This window comes from Mirounga leonina, unplaced genomic scaffold (assembly GCF_011800145.1).
Source record: "Mirounga leonina isolate KUSES-001 unplaced genomic scaffold, KU_Mleo_1.0 Mir_53, whole genome shotgun sequence".
Classification (NCBI taxonomy): Eukaryota; Metazoa; Chordata; class Mammalia; order Carnivora; family Phocidae; genus Mirounga; species Mirounga leonina.
This window is the reverse complement of record NW_023270807.1, coordinates 91,525,906-91,543,325: the sequence shown is the minus strand read 5'-3', so window position 1 is coordinate 91,543,325 and position 17,420 is coordinate 91,525,906.

Genomic DNA, 17,420 nt, shown 5'->3' with positions numbered 1-17,420 from the left:
TATTAAATATATATAATTGCAAATTACATGTCTATTAATATTTTTAGGTAAACACTTTTAAAGCCTAACATCATACAATAGAGGCTGATAAGTTGAGATTAGACATGGAACCGCTTTATGTGGAATTTCTTTTTCTTACAAAGGGTCAAAGTATTTTTTAAACACACACATACACACATGCACACACACTAAAGCCAACAATTTTCCTCATGTTTCAGGCAGCCACAGCAACTAGAAGCAACATTAAAAAAAAAAAAAAAAAAGACAAAACCATCTTTCAAACTTCTACTTGTCTTTGCAAAGTATCCAAGCTTAGATGAGTATTGTGCAACTTGATCTATTCTCAATCCAAAAGCACTGCAAAACAAAATAAGAGTAATAAAGTGGGATTAAGACTGAAGCTACAACATAGAGTTCATCAAGTCATACAAAAAACTTTCACAACATTTCTGACTCCGTGTCTATGTTTTCCTAAAATAGAAGTTGTTATTTGAGCAATAGAGTCCTTGCACTGACCTGAAACAATGATGCAAGGACCAATTGAGTGACTGGGAATTAAACCCCATCACAATTATTCATAGAACACACTCTTATTGGGTGACTCGGCCATCAGGCACTACACTAGGCACTGAGGGTCCGAAGTCATGGACTCTCCCTTAGGAGCCTGCCTTTGTGGAGCTTACTTACACCTGAGTGGTGAAGAGAGACAAGTCAGTCTAGAAGAGTGGGGAGCATGCTATGTTCTCACGGAGTTCAAAAACATGACCCCCACCCACATATAAAATGTACATGTTTTATTAAACTCATTAATTAATGAGTCAGATGTTATAAGCAGATCAAAGAGCATTTCAGAAGCTAGCTAGCTAGGGACAAACTTGGGATCATACTGATGGGTAGATACAAAACTGGTTCTTGCCTGGTAAACACTTACAGTTACCTATTCCACATGCATCTCTACTATGCAAAAAGCTATAAGTTAACGTGTAACTTCACAAGGTCTGAGATTTTTAATTAAGAGTAAACAGTGAATTAAGTACATTCCCCTAATTACTTGGGCAGCTTTCCCCACCCCTAGGACATTTTTGCCTCATTTCTAAGCTTCAGATATATTTTCTGAAGCACAGAGCAGGGCACTTTTGTCATTTGGAGTCCAAATGGGACCCCATTTGAGCTGAGATTTGGAAGGTAAGTAGGAGAAAAACTAGACAAGGATGGGAAGGCGGGCATTCAGGAAAGGAAAAATATGGGATAAATTCATGTGTATTCCTGTGCTAGTCTATGTAATCTACCCACAGACTGGTAAACCTTAAAACCACTCTGGAAAAGGTAGAAAACACTGAAGTTCTTTTCCTTAGAACACAGAATAAACTTGTCAACTTTTGATAGGCATGGATTAAAGAATAAACTCCCAGGATGGCATTATTCTAAAGCTGGGGAGGAACCAGAATGCCTCCACAAAGCCTAGGGCATGCCCCATTTTAGACCATGAGCTTACCAGAAGGCTGAGAAAGAAGAACAGGGAAAAAATCCTGTAAAATGTCTATTTACTAGCCACATGTGCTGCTTGTCTAAACCAGTTTGTGGTCTCTCACTTACTCTATTTAGAATTCTGTACATCTGGGTGTATTTTTTCTAGTGTTTCCTATCATATCAGTGACAGAATTGCCAACACAGAGGTATCCATAAATTATCCTGCAGTCTAGTAGTTTCTAGTGTCTGGAAAGCTTGGAACAAAAGACTCGAATGCAAATGTGAGCTGCTTAATTCAGTGAGTATTTGTGATGTTACCCAGGTGCCAATGACATCTTTCTGACCAGCTCAGAGGCACCAGGGACCAACCCAACATACATTTTTAATGTGCTCAGCTGTCACAGCATATACACACAGAAGACCTTAAGGCCTTAAAGTCATCCTCTCGGAAACTGCCACACTTTTAGGGACCCAGAAGAAATGGTTTAATTAATCTTCTTTTTCAGGGTAGCTTTTTTTGATATAAATTATGTACACTGAAAACCTGCCAATTATAGCAAATTAAGGGACTTGGCAAGTGCATCCCTTGGAGGCAGATGGTAAATAATATCCAGATTCTGACTTGAAAAAGGACCAGAGATTAGCTGGTGCAGAATGTAAAAGCAATCCAGATATGAGAAATAAACAGATTTAATGTGAGCTCAAGAGAAGGGTTTGGTTTAGGATAGCTATAGTGATGTGATTAAAACAGATGACTCATTATCATTACACACATTTCCATGAGATAAGCCTACTCTTAGAGCTTCTTTTTGCTATTCTTTGATGCGTAATTATTTGTTGTGTTAGTATCTTTGGGATGTTACCTAAATGCTCCAGTTTCCTCACCTGTGCAACAAGCATAGGGCAAGATGGGGAGGGTTTTTAATGACATCACAATATAATGGGCTTAGCACAGGACTTGGCAGACAGATAAATGTTCAAAAATGTTAAGCTGGGCACCTGGGTGGCTCAGTTGGTTAAGCAACTGCCTTCGGCTCAGGTCATGATCCTGGAGTCCCTGGATCGAGTCCCGCATCGGGCTCCCTGCTTGGCAGGGAGTCTGCTTCTCCCTCTGACCTTCCTCCCTCTCGTGCTCTCTGTCTCTCATTCTCTTTTGCAAATAAATAAAATGTTAAAAAAAAAAATGTTAAGCTGTTTTTGTTAGTCAAGTTATGACTACCAAAATAAATAACATCTCTCACACACCCTCTCTTTTACCTTTTTGCCCCAAATAATAGCTAGTGTTAATGATGAGTGCCGCTTATACACCAGACACTGTTCCTCCATTTTCATTTTACCTAAAAGGGATGCAAGGCCCAGAGAGTTGAAATACCATGGCTGGGTCACACAGGTTGTAAGTGGTGAGTCCTGGATGCTTAATTACCTTGACACTCTGTTACTTAAAAAATGAAAGCTCCTTGAAACCCAAAGGGATCCTGAAACATAAAATCTTTAGTTGATATATCCTAGAAAGTTCTGGAAGAGCAGCTGGTGTATCAAAGCTGAGGTGACTTTCTGGGGATAAAGTAAAACAGTAAAAGGTTGGTTCTCTGCTCACCCTTTCACTCCTCCAAACTCAGCTGGCTTCTGGTTTGAGTTGCTATGACTAGTGGGAAGGTGTTCTCAGCTGATGCTGTGTTCTGATGGTTGTGTCCTCCCAAAATTCCTATTTTAAAATTCTAACTCTTGAAGGTGATGGTATTAGAAGTTGGAGCCTTTGGGAGGTGATTAGTGAAATGGGATTAGTGTGCTTATAAAAGGGACCCCACAAAGCTCCCCAGCCCTTTCCACCCTGAGAGGTTATGGCAAAGACATCCAGCTATGAGGAAGTAGACTCTCTTCAGACATCAGATCTTCTGGTGCCTTGACCTTGGACTTTCCAGTCTCTAGAACTATAAGAGATAAGTATGTGTTATTTATAAGCCACCCACTCCATAGTATTCTGTTATAGTAGCCCAGACAGGCTAAGACAGCTTATTTGCCTAATAACTAGATTTTTTTTTTATTAATTCAACACAAAAATCACTTAGAACAATTGCTAGTTTCAGTTATAGAGTCCATACTTTGAAAAAAAGTGGAGGAGGGCAGGGGGGAGCGGGGTGGGGAGACACCAACCAGACGACAAGGCAAAAATGGCACTAGTTAGAATGGAGGGAAATCGGCAGAACCTGTAGGTGTCAGCTGCCCCAGTCCCCTCTGCTCTCAGAAAAACACCCCCAACACCAGCTAGTGTGAGAACTGGAATCTTGCTGGAGTCTGGAGTCATAGATAGGACAAATTCAAGTGTGCGTTCTTTGTGTAATTCATGTACCACCTAGGTTGCTAAAATTGGGAATGACTCCATTGTTGTACACCATTACAGCTATCTTCAAGGCTGTAAGTGACGAGGTGCGCCCGCACTGATGCAAAAGCTCACCCCAATTAGCTTCTGCAAGCGTTCTTCCTGCAACAGGGCTTCGTTTCCTAGGAGCCTTCAATCTCATTACAAGGCTTGATTCTCCCGCAGGGCCTGCCTGGCCGGATGATTTCATTTTACTTTTAGGCTAACCTTTGCCATAGTGGTATCAGCAGAGTGCTCCCTCTCTTGAGAGGCTCCTAGGAATACACTAAAAGTTTAATTTGTCTGATACTTGGTCGAAGAGACTTCTCTACTGGAGGGGCCTTGTTTTGCTACAGGCAGGTAATGCCACAAAGTGGGCATCTTCAGCAAAAGGCAATTTGCACCCAGTCAGCACCAGTATAGCTTTATGCACTAACTACCCAGGAGCCACTCAGATAGAAAATCACTGCTGAAAAAGAAGTCAGCGGATCCTTTCTACAATTCAGATTATTCACTCAAGGAGACTTTGCATATGGCCTGGTGTTTTTCCTCTGAACAACAGGAGCTACAAAGCTCAGTAGAAAATGTAACTAGTTATGCCACAGAAAAAACTTGTGTTTAACCATCTTAAACATTAAAAAAAAAAGAGGAAAAAAGCACAAGTAACTTATATAAAACAATTCTATCATTACTATTTCCAAATTTGAAGTGTCCTTCCTGCCTATGGAGACCCTCTCTGCCCCTTGCTGCCCAGCCCCTAGTGAGCCTGACCTCTGCTTTACCGGCCTGCAGCCATCTGCAGTGTTCATCTTTACTTTACAATGAGCCAATGCTAACAATGATGGTGGGAACAAAGCCAAAGCCACCAGTTGAGAAACTAAAAATCATGGCATCCTAACGTTGTTTAGGAGCTACACAATAAAAAATAATAAATTTCCACTAATTTTCTTCATTTACCAAATATTCAAAATAAACATTCTGACCTTAATTTTGTTTATCTTTTCTTCTTAAATCAATGCTTAGTATTTCTCTTATGTATTAGGGTTTCCCACAGCACCCCCCTCTGCCTTTCAAAGGCATGGTCTAAATCATTATTTTTGTTTAATTAAAAAGAACCTCATCTCCTCCCTATCTGCACATTTCAATGTCTATTATTTCATAGAACAATGAAAAAATCTTCTACAACATAATGAGAGAGTTTGAAGCATGATATGAAATCAGCATGTGAAAGCAGCAAGTAAAAAAGTATATGAGTTTTAAAACAAAGAATAACAAGGTCCATGAACAAATTTGGCAAAACAATAAACCATATGGACGGACTTTACACAGACTTACACAATACACCCTGAAAACACAAATGTAGCTCACATTAAAATTAGAAAGCTATAGCACAAGGGTACATAAAAGAGGAAAATCACTTTATTTAACAGGGAATAAATATGTAAGACTTGTTGTCTAAGTAGTATTTTGGGCTGAAACTTTAAAAATATGTACATCTTTAGATAAGTTTGTGAATAATAAAGTGAAAGTTGATTGTTGAAAGTTTGGGTAAAGATGGCAGATGGCTGAGTGAAGCCAGATCACATCATTTCCATTTTTCCATTCTGTATTCTTAGATGAACAAACTTTAAAAGAAAAGAATTTTAAAAATGAAGGATTATCAGCAGCAATCTAAAAAGAAAGATGTATAACTAAAAATAATAAACATTAATAAGAAACTAAAATGAAGCAACAGAAGATGCTAGAATGAAGCAAAGCAGTGTGGGTAACTTACTTGGCTTCTAAACTACTTCACCAAAATTCTAGAAACAATAATGCTCAATTACATACATACTGATGATATGCAATGACACTGCCAATTTTTAGAGAAGCAAATTGAGATTGTATCCTTGAATTTTTCTTCTTCTAACTGACAAGTAGTAGTATATAGTTCCTGGGAGGGATAGTGAAAAAGAGGAAATGTTAAAAATAGAGATAGTTAATTTACAGGAGTTCACAACGAATAGAGAATAATTGTAATTGAAACACGATAAAAACCCTACTATTTAGAGGAAACCATGATTTAAGATCAACATAAACTCAACTCAGCTTATTTTCATCTCCCATGCTCTCATGTTTTAGCTCCAAAATAAATATCAACCATGGTGGGAAAAGAAGTAAAAGAAACTTTGTTTGCATTTTATCAGCACAATCAACAAATCAGATAGTCTGCACCAAATCATTCTTTTAAGTGTAAGCAAGATTTTAAAAACCTGCATGCCAACAATTCAAAGATGTTACAGAGGGGAAAATCAACCAATAAATAAGTAAAAAATGGGGGGAAAACAGGAGCAAGTCAAGGAAAAATTGTGTCTGAAGGAAAGCACAACGCAAGGAAAGAAGAAAAAAAATCCCCACAAATGCATTTGTGCTATAGACAAATGAAATAAGACATTTTTATTCAAAAGAGAAATGGAAAGACCTAAAAAGAGAGCATCCAATAGTAAGGAAAATTGATGTCCAAAGCAACAATATTATGGAACACACTAATAAATAGTAAGCAAGAAGAAATAGAATAGACAAAGCTAAAAAAAATTGCTCTAAATTAAAAGTCTTTTAATAATCACAATAAACATAGAGAATGCAGAAAAGGATAACAAAAAATAGAGGTACAAAAGAAGGAAGGAAAAAAGAAAGAGAAAGAAGGGAAAAGAAAAGAAAAGAAGGAAGGGAGAAAATGTTCAAGACAAAGATAAACCTACATAATATAAATGGTTTCCTTGAAGACTAAAATCCAACTATAAAAGCAAAAACATGTTGAAGGATATAAAATAAGAAAATTTCCATAAGACAATGGAGAAAAAACAACTAAAGATAAAGAGAACTCCCTCTAATTCAGGCAAAATTAATTCAGAAGACTCCAAGCCAAAACACATTGTTGGTTTACTGCTGAATTTCAAAGATAAAGACTTCTCCAAGTTACCTCCAAGTAACCCGAATCACACACTAGAAGATAAAATCAGGATCCTCTGAAACTTCTTCACATCAACATTTCAGGCTAAAAGATTAGAGGGAAAGGTCTACAAAATTCTGAGGAAAAGGGAAATGTATATCCAGCCAAGTTTTAGGGACTTTGGTTGCAAAAAAAAGGTCATTCAGAGCCAATAAGAGGTCAGAAAATGTAAATTCTGAATGGCTAATGTTTGGAAGCTACAAGAAGCCATTGAGATCCATTGTACTTTTAGCATTTTGAATGGGAGAGTATTTTAAGAGATTAACATGGAATTGGGTTTGAGTATCAGAAAGAAGTTGGTTATAATAATGAAGGATGGATGAAATGAAGGCACTCTAAGCTGGTGGCAGCACAAATGGAAGAGAAGAGACACATTGATGTGTAGAATGACAAAGTTTGCAAACAACAGTGGCTAAACTGATATTTTCTTGCGTGCACACATCTCTCAGCTTCACAGAAGATTTAGCTATCCCAGTATGTTAAATAACACTTTATATTTGTATATATTCTATTCTCATTTTTGTCACTTCTAAAGCTTGTTTTGTTTGTAAAAATATTTGCAAGTCAAATTATAACACTTTTTCCTTCCAGAAATTTAAAAATTTATGCAACTTTTAGAATTGGTAATGTAATTTATACAAAATAATTGGAATATCCATTATAAATTGTGAAAATAAATAAAAGTTTCAGTATTATTCCATTTCTGTTCATGCTTCAAGGCTTAAAATGCCATATTTTAGAATGGAAATTTTGGTAACTTTATTGCTTTATCATAGTATTTCTGATGTAATGCCATAGTCACCAGACCCCTATAGTTTCCTATAGGGTAAATAGGCACATTGTACCAGTCTCTGCAGAAAAATTCACTTTAAAAAGAGTATGGATTCAGTATTCATTTATCAATAGGGGTGCTAACTGAGGCATTCAGGATCCTTATACAACCTGATTTCAGCCACACTTACCTCTATGTAGTAAAGCAAGCCTAACCCTTGATCCCAAAATACAGAATTCAACCCTCTCACTTATTTCTGAGAACATTTCTCATACAAAAGTATTAGTGGACATTGTAGACTTCACTGAAAATTTGAGTGATCATGGGATGACAGGTCACATCTTAAAATACTAAGGATCCCCTTTTTGGGCTCACCTTTCCACCACAATCTTCTTTCTTTTCCCCCTTTCCCAGAGATTCCCCCATCTTTACCTTCTGCTTTCTATAGAGTAATTCACTGCGAACACTGAGCCCACCTGCCAGCCCAATCTAGTCCTGAGAAATACAGATCAGGACATATTCTCACAAAGGTGGAGTCTCACAAAGAATTCTCAGGGCACAGGCAAGGAGAATATCATGTTTCCTATAATTTGATACTGAGTTAAATGTGGAGAACTTCACCTATGGTTAATATCTAATACATTCTTTAGTAATTCATTCAATGACTATCAGCTGAACCTCTACTGTACACCAAGCCAATTATATAAATTCAGTAAAGTCCTCTGTTTGGAAGATTTTCATTTCCCTGTTCTCCTGTTTTTCAACTCTGTATACATATGTGGGCCCAGGCATGTGTGCATGTGTGTGTTGGTGGTGGGGAACTGTACATTTAATTTCCCAAGTGAACGTACTGGGTATCAAGAGATGAGACCACACCACATGGGTAGTATATCTGGTCTGTCTCTTCACCCTAACTCACCCTCATCACAGTGTTGGTGAATAGTTGGTGAACTCTGAAACAAGAAAAATAAGAAATGTGCTTTTGTTTTAAGGTTATGCATTTTAACAACTCAAGAAAAGAAAACACTTTTTACATTTTATTGTTTTGATTTTGTGGACAATAAAATTGACTTCCCAAAATGGTCTTCTTTCTATACAACAGGAAAATATCATCTCTGTTTCAAAATGAGGTCCAAAAGATTTTTTCTATAAGTCTATCAAGTCTAGCATAGGGAAATGATCAAAAGCCTAGTATGGCTATATGCTTAGGTCATTCTTCAATCAAGCTAACCATTAATAAAACCTGATAATTTATCTCTCTGTTTGAATCTTTTGTCTGCTTTCAAAAATTACTTCAGAAAACACAGGAAAAATATGTGTTATTGTCGCTCCATAAAACCATGACAATCTAACTCTGTTATGCCAAATAAACTTAAGAAAAGAAAAAAAAAAGACAAAAAAATTACCTTAATGATTTTCACATTGACATAATAAGAGTTTCATGAAGTTCTCCACAATTTCTTTTCCCCTCTCCTTCCTTCCCTTTCTCTCTTTTCCTCCCTCTTTCTTTCCTTCCTCCCCTTCTCTTTTCCTTCTTTCTTTTCTTTTCTTTCTCCTTTTTTTTTTAATTCCCAGATTATACAGGGATGCATAGGTTAAATAGAGCCTAGTCCATTATCTGACTAGCCAGTGCTTAGGCCACCCCAATTTCACAGAGTATCCTGCAGTACCTCTGGTGGTGGCTATCCTGGGGCAGTCACGCATTAGCCTAGTATAGGAGTGAAAACCTTCCCTTGAACATTAGCTTCCTGCTTCTCATTTCCTATTGCTCAGACACATAGCAGCCCATGCATAGATTAAGAGCTGTATTTTCCCACACTCATATCCCCAGTTAGAATTCTATTAACATTCATTAGCTTGTGCGTTCTGCAGTAAGAGACTTCTCAAGTGTACAACTGTTTTATCTAGCTGACCAGTGACCTCGTTGAGGACAGAGACAAGTGATTGCTTCTCTTTTCCTTTGATGTCTCACCCTACTTACCCACACTTCACATAATATTCTGAATACAACTGATCCTCAATAAAACTTGCCATTTGATTGATAAACCATGCTAAAGAGTGGTACCAGCCCCCTATTGAGCTTATATTCTAAAATAGAAGAAACTAATACAGACATTGACATTTACAAAAAAAGGCAAAAGGATACATGTTGAAAATAATGTTCAGGAAGCTCAAAGCTAAATTTGATGCTCTGTTTCAGGAGCTATCTTTAGCCTATAAATTCTGGTAAGCTAGCTTGACCTAGCATAGCCAATGATCACATTCATCTGCCCTTGCTTGAATAGTTTAAGCATATCCGTGCCTTTTATTCTAAGCTGCCTCAAATATTTTTGGAGGAAAGAGGGGTTGTAAATAAAAAGTGTAGTTTATCTCTAGCAGAATACACTAAGAGTTAAAATATAATAACTGCATTATTCACATGTAATGAATAAAGCAATAAAGCACAGTATACATACAGAAAAAAATAATGATGATGGAAGGTTTTTCTGTAACTCAAATCTATTTTGGGGAAACAGAGATGAGCAGCTGGATCATCTGAACTTAGAAAGGGCAGAACATCAAGGTTATCATCCTAGCTGCTTGTGAAAATGATTGCACAATCTTTAGCAAGTGGCCCAGAGCAGGATCTGTGTTCAATGACTCATCCAAGATGTGGCCCTTCCATTAGCTCCCCAACTATAAAACTGAGACATTCATTTAATTCTGACTCACATTGTTAAATGCCACACACTGAATCACCAAGCCTACTACATAAAGCACCTGGATTAAATATCTCTATGCAATACTTAGCCAGGCTGAAAATCTCCATTTAGGCCAGGGAGATAGTGGAAATTGTTCTAACAACTAGTTGCCTTGGAAGTCTCTTACGAGTTTAAGCTCACCGGCTCTCTGGTTGCAAGATAAAACCCAAAAAGGCAATCGACTTTATTTCTGTATGGTACTTTATGATTTCACTTATATCTTTACTATGGGCAAAAAAATTCTCATTGATAATTAGAGATAATTTTATCTCTAATAATTTTTGCTTTTTGAAGTATTTTTCTTTTACTGGATGTTGTTTTCCTACTTATGCTGTTTTCCAAAGGGACATTCCAAATATGGGGGAAAAAAAATGCTACAAGGGCTTGCAAATGAAATGCATTCTCTAACTGCCCAGATGTTCATTTCAATGCATGCATCATATAAATCTAAACTGATGAGAACGGTAATGGCCCAGCTCCGTCTGTCTTAGTTGGTGAACTCTGAAACAAGAAAAATAAGAAATGTGCTTTTGTTTTAAGATTATGCGTTTTAACAACTCAAGAAGAGAAAACACTTTTTACATTTTATTGTTTTGATTTTGTGGACAATAAAATTGACTTCCCACAATGGTCTTCTTTCTATACAACAGGAAAATATCATCTCTGTTTCAAAATGAGGTCCAAAAGATTTTTTCTATAATGAGGCTATGTTTGTAAGAAGACAGATAAAAACCCAAAGTAATCCCAGAACAAATCCTAAAATATGACCCTTCTTTCTATTGCTTTTCTTTCTGAAGACTTCAATAAAGTCTCTGTATCTTTCCATTGTTCTTCATACATCTCAAGTGTAGGCAGGTGTGATAATCTTCAATTTTTCCACCTCTGAGAATTTATATAAAATTATACAAGTGTCATATAACATAACTTCATTTATTGTTCAACACCCTTTGAGAGATCAGGAGAATGGCTTCAGATAAGGCCTAGTGTTAGGACCCCACAGCACCCTGTTCCTCTTATCCACAAAGCCATTTCCTTGGATTAACCAATATGGCTAGGAATCCCCAGAGCAGGGTTCTAGAAGAGCCAAATGCCCTTGACACTACATGATACAGTGGTCTTACTGGAGTTTTCATTTTGGGGAGAGAGATGCAGAGCTGCAGCTACCCCCCCACCCTTCCAGTGAGGTAACCCTGAAAAACTCTAGGTGTGCTTAGAGCAAGCAACCTGGGTTCTTAGGACATCTGAAAACTGTGTTGTCAACAGAGGCGTGGTATTTCATTACTGATGTTTCACCCAGCCTTTCCCCAAAATATAGCATTTCCTGTAGATACGCTTGGGTGAGGAGGTACTTAACCTTGCACACATATTTGTTTAAATGATCTCCATAGTAACAGCCAGAGTTAATACTCACTCTGACCCACAAAGCTCCAGAGCTGGAATGCTAACAACGTACCCTAAGAGAAGAATAATTTCAAAGATCTGCTTGTCTTGGTCTATTCAGGCTCCTGTAGTAAGATATCACCAACTGGGTGCCTTATAACCAAAGAAATTTATTTCTCACAGGTCTGGAGGCTGAAAAATCTAAGGTCAGAATTCCAGCACTGTTGGGTGAGAGCTCTCTTCTGGGTCTCAGACTTTCCATGGTATCTTCATATGGCAGAAAGGGCCAGGGAGCTCTGTGGGGTCTCTTTTATAAGGGCACTTATCCCATTCATGAGGGCTCTGCCTTTATGACCTAATCACCTCCCCAAGGCCCCACCTTCTACCACAGTCACACTGGGGATTAGAGTTTCTCTATAGAAATGGGGGGGGAGGGGCAGGTCCATAGCATTACCTTACATATATTATCAATGGCAAATACTCATTAGTTCCTACCAAAGCACTAACACTCAACAGCCATCATTCACAGTGCTGTAGAAATATCAGCATATTTCTAAGAAAAACCTTTACTCATCCTACCTGCTCATAGCATGCATTCACTCTGTGGGTACACTTGGTTGTGTCAATTCAGTTTTCAACATACATGTTCATAAGTCTTTTCATTTATACTTCCTCTTCCTTCCCCCACTACTACATTATAAACTCCTCTAAATGCAAGAATCTATTTCTTTTATAATCTTCCGATAGCTCTTAATACAGTGCCCTGGACACCTTAGAATATTGGTGACAAACAGCTAAGTCAGTAGAACTGGGAACAAAAGAAGATTCTTTTTAACATGGAAGAACAGCTAGTAACTCTGTTGGTTCAAGGAGAAGAGACAAGTTCAGTATTTACGGTAGTGAGTGTTATTTACCATAAAGTGCATTTATTATCATAGTATAACTTGATTTCATTCAAGGAGTCAGCCAAGTAAAAAGGACATTTATGGTTTCATATACTGCCAAATTAGCACTGTCATTTAAAATTTTAAATAAGAAGATCTTGAAGAACTTACTGCAACCACTGAAATACCTTTAAAGGATAGGGTTAGTAATTTATATTGTGGTATTAAAATTAAGTGTGTGGTTACAATCTGGCACAGTGACGTTTCCCTGGACTAGCCTCTAAGTCTTTGGGACAATTTCAAAGGGGACTGTCCAAAGACAAGGATATGGGCTGGTAACTCACAAAGTCTTCTCTAGCCCGATGATTATGTAACTCATAAATTCAGCATGAAGATTGTGGTCTTGGCATTTTTTTTTAGTGCTACAGCACATCTTGGAATTCCAGAGTCTTCTCTCATAGGTCTACAGTCCAGTGAACACTATCTTTGCTCTTAACTCAAACACCATTTGGTGTGCAGAGACTGGCCACCTCTGAGAGCACCAGGCTTCCTCTCTATCTGAGTGAGCATCCTCTGCACTCCTCTGCCCCTGCCTTGAGTCAGTTAAAATTGAACAACTTTGGCATTTTCACTTTAACACCTACTTCTATATGTCCAATGCATGATATTTATTTTAAGTGCTTTTAAATCTCCAAATCTACTCATTTTTCACAAACCCATCTCATTAGCACTTTCTCCTGGCAACTCTCTCTCTCTCTCTCTCTCTCTCTCTCTATATATATATATATATATATACTACTTAAGCAAAAGGAGCCATTATTCATTTCCACATGTTTTTCATGAAGTGATAGAACCTGTCCCCAAATACTCAGACTTACTTATAAACTTGGTGGGCACCTTTATCTTCCCACATGAATAAAATAGCTTCATATTTTCAAGATAACATTCTGTTTACTATACAGAATCCTGCTGGAGTAGGCATGGTCTCATGCTATGTGTAAGGTAAATACCCAATGTGCTTCTGAAAACTTTTAGAAAAAAGACTTTGTCTCTCCTCCCTCAGCTGACCAGGTTGATATTCTCCCTGGTCCAGAGATCCATGCATAGAACTCCAGGGGCAAACATGGGTCTATTTGCAATATGGTTCTATAAATATTTAATAAAGAGATTGTGAGGAAGCTGACTACAGATCCATCTGTTAAACTGCTGGAGACATACCAGACACCATGAATTAACCACAGAATAGGTCCATTATATTGTCAGAGTTCGATAGAGGGCCAAAGATATGCAGCTGATCCCACATTCTCAGTAGACCAACACTGTGATAGGAATGAAGCAGTCATAAGTGGGTGAATATAAATTCTTCTACCAAATGAACCTAATTCCTTGTGAAAATCAGTTAACAATGCTCTGACCAATTTTAAACAATGCAACCAGTTCTGATGTATATGCAAAAGCTCTATCTCCAAGCTAAGCCAAAGTTCTCAAGATCTGATTTCACTCGCCAGGAGCTCTCAAATGTTGCCATTCCTCAATAAATGAAAATCAAGCCAGAATAAATGCAATGAACACAAGCTAGATGTCTGTATTCTTTGACATTCATTCAACTCTCAATACTATATAAAGTTAATAAACGTAATTTTGAAAACCAAACACCCAACAACCACAAAGTAGACTTCCACAGTGCTTTTGTCATACGGTGAAAGATGTTGTTTGTTTTTTAGGGAATGAAGAATGTCAGGATTTCTAATAAATCATTGATAGTTCATAAAAGGTTACGTCAACCTCCTTTAGAGCATACAGACCTCTATTAATATGGTAGGTGAAGAGCTGAAAACACTGATGCCAAGTCTGTCTCTTTTAGCTTTCTGTCCTGTTTTCCCTTCCAGGGACAGTTTGAAAGGGAAATAAATGGGTTCAAATAAAAGTGAATGCAAGTTTTCATACACTTTTCAAGGTTTTTTTTCCTTCTTCTTTTTTTTCCCCCCTCACATCCTTACTTCTCTTCCTGTCCCCACATTCAAATATTGAGAAAGAAAAGTACTTCAGTGAGAAACAGCAACAGGTTCCTGGTTCGGAACAGCCTTTATTTATTTTAGCAGCCTTGCACTTGACACAAAAAAATAAAGGACTAGCATCTATCAGAAGAATTTCCTAAGGCAATTGTGTTGGAGGGGGAGGGGAGGAGACAAAAAAGTGCTTGACACCAAGAAAATAAGGAAATGATTTAAAGCTCTTGATTGCCCTCAGATTCACATGCCAGGAAGGAGAAATTAGCTCCTTTCTTTCCATCCCTACCCCCAGTTTAACACATGTGCACACATTCACACATACCTATGCAAAGCAAATGCACACACACATACACAAACTCACACTGGCATGAACACACAACACCTCCTGCAGTGTTTCAGGTAAAAGATAAGAAACTCATCTATCTCAGACATATGGTGTGTGTGAATATATATCAAAGCAGTAAACACATATTTCATGCCATTTGATGGAGGGGAGCTAGGCAATGGCAGAGTGAATGGCAGAATTGCCATCCCCCAATAAAAATTATCTATGTAATGACTGGTCCATATTTTACATTTTAAGGCACCTATTTTATACACAAATTTTCTATATTATATATAGAATGGTGGGAAACAGATTCCCACCATTAAAGAATGATTAGAGCTTCATTTTGGCCATGGTTCCAAAAGATAACAACAAACCCCTTTTTAATTTAGGATTTTAGAAAGCAAAGCTTAACAGATAGGTACAGGTCATACTATCAAAAGGAATACCTGATTCTAAAACACAGGCTTGTCTATAGGGCATGAGAGCATTAAAAAAGAAAGATAACTTTAATAGATTATAATTTAAGCTCTTTGTTCTTATGCTTAAAGAATAAATTAAATAAAAATGCTGTTATTAGAATTTTCCAAATCCAAGTTCTGTTAATGCCCAGGCTTGGAAAGTAAGTAAGTTCATTAATGTATTTCTCTCATATGTAACATTATTCTAAAAATAATGCGATGTGTGCAATGTGTAAGGAAAGAACACGAAGTGGATGCTTCATGTCACCAGATTTGCCTTTGTCCTTTACGCTGGGAAATGGATCCTTTGCACTGAGAAAAAGAGTTCAGGCTTTTGAATTTCTTTTCTCAATCAAAGGGACAAAAATTAACTCTTTCTTTGGCATCAGCTTTCTGGTTATAAGTACTAGCTGAAGAGCCCACCTGTACCACCACCTGGACAAACACCACAGAAAACCATTGCCATCTCTCCAAGAAGCCATGCGGGGTGGTCACGCACTTTTATGCACCTCTGGGGTCAGCTCTGCCACCAGCTCGAGCCCCATGTTGCCTTCTCACCCAGGCCTCTAGCAGGAGGGTTCACATCACAGAGTTCTAATGTATTAGAGCTGAAAGGGGCCACAGAGGTCATTTAGTTCAACATTCTCATTTCAGAGATGAGGAAATGAGATCTATACATTAAATGGCATGCCTAACACAGTACATTTTTGTCAATGTCTAGACTGAAACACATGTTTCCTGACAACCAGCTCTCTAGAATTTTGCTAGGCAAAGCTCAGGACTCAAACCAGCAAGCATCAGGAACTCATTAGAAAAACAGAATCTCAGGCCTTGTGGCAGACCTATTGTGTTAGTTGGAGTTCTCCAAAGGAAGAGAACCAATAAGGGGTGTGTGTGTGTGTGTGTGTGTGTGTGTGTGTGTGTGTAGATTTATTTTGAGGAATTGGCTCATGTGATTGTGGGAAGCAACAAACCTGAATTCCATAAGAAAAACTACCTGGCTGGAAACTGGGGCAGGAGTTCTATGTTACAGTCTTGAGACACAATACCTTCTTCTCTGGGAAACCTCACCTTTTGCTCTTAAGGCTTTCAACTTATTGGATGAGTTCCACCCACATGACTGACAGTAAACTTCTTTACTTAAAGTCAACTGAGTGTAGATGTTAATGGCCTCTACAAAATACCTTCACAGTAACATCTAGAATAGTGTTTGACTAAACAACTGGGCACTGTAGCCTAGACACATTGTCATATAAAATTTATCCAACACACTTCTTGAATCAGAATCTGCATTTTAACATGATCTCTGGTGATTCATTTGCACATAAAATTTCGAGAAGCTATAATTTAGTTATTTGTAAGTTTGGGGGTATCACAGCCCCAATTCTGTAACAGAGAAATCCAATATAACAATGCATTAGGTAAGTTAGAAGTTTATTTGTCTCCCATGGAAAGTTTGAGCATTGTAGTCTAGGACAAGGAAAGAGATTTAGCAACCAGGAATCCAGGCTTCTTCTAACTTGTTGCTCTGCCATCTCCAACATATGGCTCACATTTCATGGTCCAAGATAACTATTTCCACCTCAGCCATCATGCCTTTGTTCTTATAAACAAAAAAAGAGAAAAGGGCAATGAAGAGAGTACTCTTTCATTTAAGAACATGACCCAAAAGTTATACCATCACTGATGCTCAAATCCCGTAGTCGAGAACTTGGTCATCTGGCCACATCTAGTAGCCACAGGGGCAGCTGGGAAATATAGTCCTTTTACAGAATCATCCATTATTCCATAAAAATTCAGGAAGAGCAGAAGTCTGTAAAGGAAGAAGGGTTGACTGGCTACTAAAGGACATTTCTACCACTTATTTTTCTGCACCAGGCTACTTCTGGGACTGCCGATGAAGAGGTGGTGGAAGCAGCAGAAGAGAGACAGCATCTTTCCTGCTTTCTGCATCTTTTAGTAGGAAGAAATGACCCCAGCATATCACTGGTAGGATGAGGAAACAGCTCATACTGTCATTTGCA